This window comes from Vigna unguiculata, chromosome 6 (genome assembly GCF_037176805.1).
Source record: "Vigna unguiculata cultivar grain cowpea cultivar isolate G323 ecotype 2 chromosome 6, ASM3717680v1, whole genome shotgun sequence".
Taxonomy (NCBI): Eukaryota; Viridiplantae; Streptophyta; class Magnoliopsida; order Fabales; family Fabaceae; genus Vigna; species Vigna unguiculata.
This window is the reverse complement of record NC_140797.1, coordinates 27,557,152-27,563,947: the sequence shown is the minus strand read 5'-3', so window position 1 is coordinate 27,563,947 and position 6,796 is coordinate 27,557,152. Positions and strand designations below refer to the sequence as shown.

At 32.8% G+C, this 6,796-nt stretch overlaps 1 long non-coding RNA gene and 1 other non-coding gene across 3 annotated transcripts; one reads left to right on the top strand and one right to left on the bottom strand.

Moving 5' to 3' along the window:
* The first annotated feature begins 1,709 nt into the window (after positions 1-1,709).
* LOC146885713 (uncharacterized) lies at positions 1,710-3,422 on the top strand. 2 transcript variants are annotated; one of them, XR_014995647.1, is made up of 4 exons: positions 1,711-1,947; positions 2,119-2,310; positions 2,464-2,668; positions 2,963-3,422. It is a non-coding gene; the product is annotated as an uncharacterized LOC146885713 (long non-coding RNA). The 2 variants fall into 2 exon arrangements; XR_014995646.1 differs by having other exon boundaries at positions 1,710-1,947; positions 2,119-2,668.
* An 860-nt stretch (positions 3,423-4,282) lies between these two features.
* Positions 4,283-4,442, bottom strand: LOC114189350 (U1 spliceosomal RNA). Its single transcript, XR_003605653.2, has one exon. It is a non-coding gene; the product is annotated as a U1 spliceosomal RNA (small nuclear RNA).
* Between the last annotated feature and the right edge of the window lie 2,354 nt (positions 4,443-6,796).

Below are 6,796 nucleotides of genomic sequence, written 5' to 3'. Positions count from 1 at the left end.
ACTGTTTTGAGTTGATAGCATAAAAAATGCTTGGGAAACATCTTACTTTATGCTTTAATACTGATTCCAGAACATTTAATTGGTTATGATTCCCTGTACTACATTGAATCCACAATATTTGTGCAAATTAATTGACTGATTTTATTATCAACATGTTGATTCTATAAATACATGCAAAAACATTATGCATTTGCACTCATATCTGCTAGTAAGAGCCAAACCTAGATTTACCATGTCTCGTAGACAAAAAACAACCCCGTCAAATGAAGAAAACTCCATCCTACCTACTCTATCCTTTCCCGTTGCCTTGAATCATGGAAGGCTTGAAGTTTGGTTCGAAGGGCATGAAGATAGGATCCAAACCTTCTTGATTAAGATCACTAGGAAGCACATGATCATTCCTAAGGTGTTGTGTCTATCATGGTTGAGGGCAAAGAACTTTGGGACTATAGAACAACACTTCAAGTCTAATTTAAGGCTTTTGTTGAACTTTTGGGCTAGATCTATCTGGACTTGGCGAAGGTCTTCTATGCCAACCCCAAGTTCAGCAATGGCATCCTCAAATCAAGGGTTAAAGGTGTTGACATGCAGATCACTAGGAAAACATGGAAAGATGTTGCTTGCCTAAGGCAAATGGGTGTGCAAATTCACAAGGGTGAAATAACTATTATGGATGAATTCAATAAAGTCCAATATTTCAACTAATGTGTGCGAAATCAAAGTGATCAAACTCACAATTTTCATGTGGGAAGGGTTTGTTTGGAGGAAAGGTTGCTAGCCATGGTGTTGACTAAAATTATCATGCCTAGGGGGAGCAATCATTCAACCTTGAATGAAGGTGACTTGGTGGTGATGTATTGCATCCAAAATGGTGTGGTGGTTGATTGGATATACACCATCTATGGTCACATGTTTAAAGCAAAGAGACTCACTGATTTCAAGCTACCATATGTGGTTCTCATCTCCAAGTTCATTGAGCATTTTGGTGTTGATGTGGAAGGAAAGATTGAGGAGTCCATGGCCTGTTGAATCATGTTTCCACAATCAATATGCACAAGATGGGTTTCACAAAAATATGTAACACATGGCTGGTTGAAGGAGAAGAAGCTGCAAACATTGAAGTTGGAGCTAATGATCATGAGGCTGAAACTGGTGGAGCAAACCTAGGAGAAGATGATGTCTCTGATCCACAATCCATGGCCATTGAGATCTATCAACCTCCTAAGAATACTAGACCTGTATATTCCCAGTTTGAGAGGATGGTTCTAAACAAACTTCAAGACTTGAACATGTCACCAAATGCTCACCATGCATAGGTTAAAAATTATATTTGAAGGAGTTGATAGACAAAGATTATGGTAACTAATTTATATAAAAATTCAATTTAATTTATTTCAGTTTTTACTTTTTATCATTATTTATCTAAAAAGTTTTAACTCAATGAATAAACGATATTGCCGAGTGATTTGCTAAATAGTTGAATTTTGTGGTGAAGTGCATTTATTTATGGAATACTAGTAAAATTCTAACTAAAAGGATTATAACTTTAGAAATTTAATTACGAACTTTGAAAGTTTATTGACTTGTTTAAAACTTCTAAGTAGCTTTAGCATTAATGTGTTACAAATATAGATTGGTTGGAAGTATGCATGATAGTGTGATGAGAGAATAACGGGAAAAGTTGCGTTTTTGGATTGAATGGTGAGGTTGCCATGCTTAGAGGTTTTGGATTTAAGCTTGTTGAGATACGATTCTCATATTTCCACGTGCTGTGCATATCCTTTGTCAGACAGTGTTGATCAAATTGATGCACAAAGGGTGCTAGGATATGTTCTTTTCATGGATGGGAAAAAAACTAAGCTGCCTTATCCTTTGGAGAAGTTTCATGCTGAAGTGGTTGGCAGGAGCTTCCATGATGGACGTTTTATACAGATGATGAGAGAAAAGGTTGTTGCTCTGCAATTGTAGTCCTTAATATATTTTGATTGTTAATTTAATTATTAAAATTATTTACAAGGCAAGAAAATAAGCCTAAAAAATTACTAATTTTTAATTGAAATTATTGTTTGCAGTGTTCTTTTTTGCCTGATAATATTGTCTGGTTTGTTTACTGTTCAGTGTACGAATGGAGCAGGGCACTGTGACATCTCTTCTTGAACAGGATAACAAAACTGTTGTAGGGGCCCTGTACAGAACTAAAGGTGGTGAACAACTTAAAGCATATGCTCCCCTCACAGTTATTTGCGATGGTTGTTTCTCAAATCTGCGTCGGTCTCTTTGCCACCCCAAGGTTAAAATGTCTTCTAAATAGTTGAGTGACAATACTTTCCTTTTAGTGACACCATATATCGTGCTTATGATCAATTCAGACACAGTTTGTAGATGTTATGAAATCTGGAGGATTTGATTCATCAGTTTTGCACAAGTTTTGGCTCCCCTAATATGTTATTAGCCACTTGCCAGGTTGAAGTACCCTCCTCTTTCGTGGGTTTAGTTCTGGAGAATTGTCAACTCCCATGGGCATGTTATTCAAGTTGATCCTTCCCCTATCTTATTTTATCGTATCAGCAGCACTGAGGTTCGCTGCTTAGTTGATATACCAAGTCCAAAAGTCCCTCTTATTTGGAGCGGAATGGCCAATTATCTGAAGACTACAGTTGCTTCCCAGGTATCTGTTATGATACTGCATGTGCTTGACATGTGTGTAGTCCAGCTGTGATTTATCAATCATTACTTGTAGTATACAAGTAGCCAATTTTACTTGTTTCAAAGAAGCAAAAAAGTTTATTCCTACTTTATCTTCTTTGTATCTAGTGTAATTTACAGATTCCACCTGAGCTTCAGGATGCTTTCCTATCTGAAATTGATAAAGTTTATTCCATATTTACAGAATGGGGGTTTCTTCTGCAGTGTCCATAATCATTATCTTAGTACTGTATGTTAACAGTGATATATCTTTCAGTGTGCGTTTGGCATAATATTTCCAATCATCAAGGCTGAAGGAATAAGACAAATGTTTTTCCCCACATCCATAGCAGCTTTTTATAGAGCTCCTCCTCACAGGTGATGCATTGAGGATTAAGTAATACTCACACTCCTCTCTCTACTATGCATTTTCAACTTCAAATTAAGAGGAATTTTGATGGAGGCAAAGACATTTGTTATGCCACTTGGATGAGGAGTTTCGATGGGTTGTAGCATTTAATTCATCAATCCGCTTGGTTGTCATTGTACCAAAAGAAACAGAGGCATTGCCTTCAACCTGAAAATTGTGAGCATGTACCATAAATTCTATTATATTTTCCTTGAACCAAAGAAGGATACATACATTCTGGTTCTTAACTCAGAATTAGACAGAATCATTGCGTACTTGTAACCAAAAGGAAACAATACATACGTTGAAGAATAGTGTGGAAAGAAAATTATATTACTTGTGGTACATTCATATGCCTGTGCAATTGTACACTTTGGTGACCATTAAACTATTAAACAAAATCAATTCAAAAGTAAAATTTCTTTTTTCATTTTTTGCAATCGAAAGTAAAATGAGTTTTTTATAAAATGTTTGAGCATTAAAAGTAAACCAGTTATAAGAAAGTAACCATTAAGCAAAACATTAGTTCTTTTAATGTGTATTACTATTAATCTTATATATTTTCATTTTTCTAGTATCAATTTGAGTACTTACGTGTTGTCCCAAAACAAAACATAAACTAGAGTGGCCTCAACGGTTTAGATATCGAAACATAAACTAGAATAGCTTCTCCCTAAAATACTTGTCTGGCATAAATATTTTTCGTTGTAGAAAGATTTTGCACTACTTCTTGATATCCATTCTGATTGTAAGGTTTAATGTTTTTGGATTTTAATAATTGAACAAAATTTACATAATAAAATATAGAAACTATAAAAAAATAAAAAATAATAACTCAATGAGAATACTATAATAAATTAACCTTCAACCTTTAATATGAAGAGTTAAATTGGATAATCAGATAGGTACTATTAAATGACATAATTGGTGACTACATAAACATAAGAATCCCACTTAAAAGAGCATATAAGCAACCAAAAACAAAATAGGAAACAACATACACAGGTTGAACCAACACAAACGAAGATTTATACTGAACCAACACAAACATAGATTTATGCTAAAACAGAGAAGAACTTAAAGACCGTGGGAAAACGTGAACTACACAAACAACACAACACTTAAGATTATAGATAAACCTGAATAAACCTAAATTTCACAAACAAAACAAAACTTATGAACGAAATGTTGGGGTCGCGCGAACGCAGACCCCCTCTGCCACAAATTATGATGTAGGTTCTGCCACTTGGACATACCTTAGAATAGCACCCTTCCCAAGTGCAATGGAAGTCACTATCCTAGACCATGGGCCTTCTTGATCACCCATTGATCTCGTCCAGGTAAGTATGTCGCATAACCATTCACACTTTTCTTTTGTACCACAAGCTCCACACTTCTTACTACTCTTTCGGTGATGTGGGACTCAAATATCTTTGAAAACAAACCTCTCATTATTAACTTAATCACCTCTGCCACCAAATACATTTAACATACCTTACTTCCTGGTCAGGATAATAAACTATTTGAAAATACCAACTTGTAACAACAAAATATAGAGAAAATTAACCTTGCACTTGTACCATAGAATGATTAAATGATTCTTCATTTATGATACATCAGCTACAAAGTGCAATCTTATCGTGTGATTACAAACTTAAATATTTCAAAGAGAAATTACTGAATTTGTTGTAAAAGAATTAGTTACTTAACATGGCACTCTATGAAATGAGAATTTGAAACCAACATAGACAACAAACAAAGTGCATGTCTTTCTTCTTTTTCCTACTTTTGAAGGTTAATTTTTTAATTAAATTCATAATAACAATTTCAAATTTGATTAAAAAAAAGATTTTCATGTGCTACATGAGATAAAGAAAACATTTTTTCCACATTAAATGCAATCATTATGTATAAACTAGACTAATTTTGAAGAATAAGAACTATTTCAAAGCTAAAAGCTAAATAATGAAAACACATAAATATAAAACTTTTAAATCTTCATAACTTGTGGATTTCAACTCATGATTTGACATTTTGTTGCAAAACTTATAAGTGTCCTATATAAAATTTTTGGTATTTCACCAATCAAACCAAAGAGAACATGTACCGAGTATAACATATAGACACAAGAGCAAAAGGCTAAATAAACAATAAGAGAATAATATATCTATTGTAGATAATATAATGTGGGATTTTACACACTTATATACTCTCCACTTGTACCAACTTAACCATTTTCATATACATATGTTACTTTGCACGAGTATAAAGCTCCTTCGATTTTTATAAAGAATTACAATTACAACCAAAATACATCAAGAAATTGTTATTGCCAAAAAAGTAATGAATGCTGAGTTGGTGAGAAATAACAAGTGAATACTACGTTATTCATAAGATGTAGGAGGACACAAGGTTATAGAATTACACACTTGTATACTCTCCACCTGTACTAAGTTGACCATTTTCTTATACATATGTTACTTTGCACGAGTACAAAGCTCCTTTGATTTTTATAAATAATTACAATTACACCAAAATACATCAAGAAATTGTTATTGCTAAAAAAATAATGAATGTTGAGTTGGTGAGAAATAACAAGTGAATACTACATTATTCATAAGATGTAGGAGGAAACAAGGTATTTTGATGCTTTGTACTCTGCCATGGATAAATATTCTTAACAAGGGTAAGGGAAAAAATCGCATTTTCTTTTTCTTTTCTAACCACTTATTTCACATCAATTTATTTTATTTTAGACTGATGTCACAACAATAGATTTAGGTTTGTTCTAAGATGGTCCCTTTTAATTAAACTTGCAAAATTAATTTAGTTGATAAAATATGTTTTTTCCAAAAATCAAACAAACAATTTTTATACATTTTATTAAAAAAAAATTTACGTGGATCTGACAAGGATTGAATTTGCTCCAACTTAGTCTTGTTCACATTAAGAAATAAGAGTTATGTAGTTCTTTATTAAAAAACAACTATTTTGTGGTTGTTGATATTTTTAAAATTTGAAGTCTTTTCTACTTTTTGAAATTTTAATATTTTTTTTATAATTCGCATTGTAATACCCTTTTCGAGTTGTCACGTGTAAATTTTTTTCTCCTTTCAAACCAACGAAAATACTTGTCCAAGTTCATTCAAATAAAACCTCACAAATACCAAAAACATCTATAAAGGTTACTGTTACAATTCTTTTAAACCACAAAAATAAAAGGAAAATTAAACATAAAAGAAATCCATTTTTTTTCAAAAGCTTTCAAAAACTCCCAAAGTTCTCCTGAGCACGTCTCCTCACACCTATGCATCTGCACCAACATCTATGACAACATTTGCTCCCGTATAACACTCACATTATACGATCATCGCACAAACACAACAATACAATGTAACTCACCTCATGATCACAAACGTTTTACATAAATTTAACCAAGTCATATTACCACCAAGTAATATCAATCAAATCATAATACCACCAAGTAATATTAATCTAGTATGTCATTCTCTTATATTTATCCACTATCACAATGGTCAAACGAAAGAACAACATGTTAAAAATCAAATGTCGCAATTTTAGCTCAATCAAATGGTTAACGAACCGAAAAACTCAATTTTACCAAAATTGTGCAGACTAGAAAAATACACACTTGCCAGAATATGGAAAACAACATTTTGGCATATTAAAATGAACATGTTT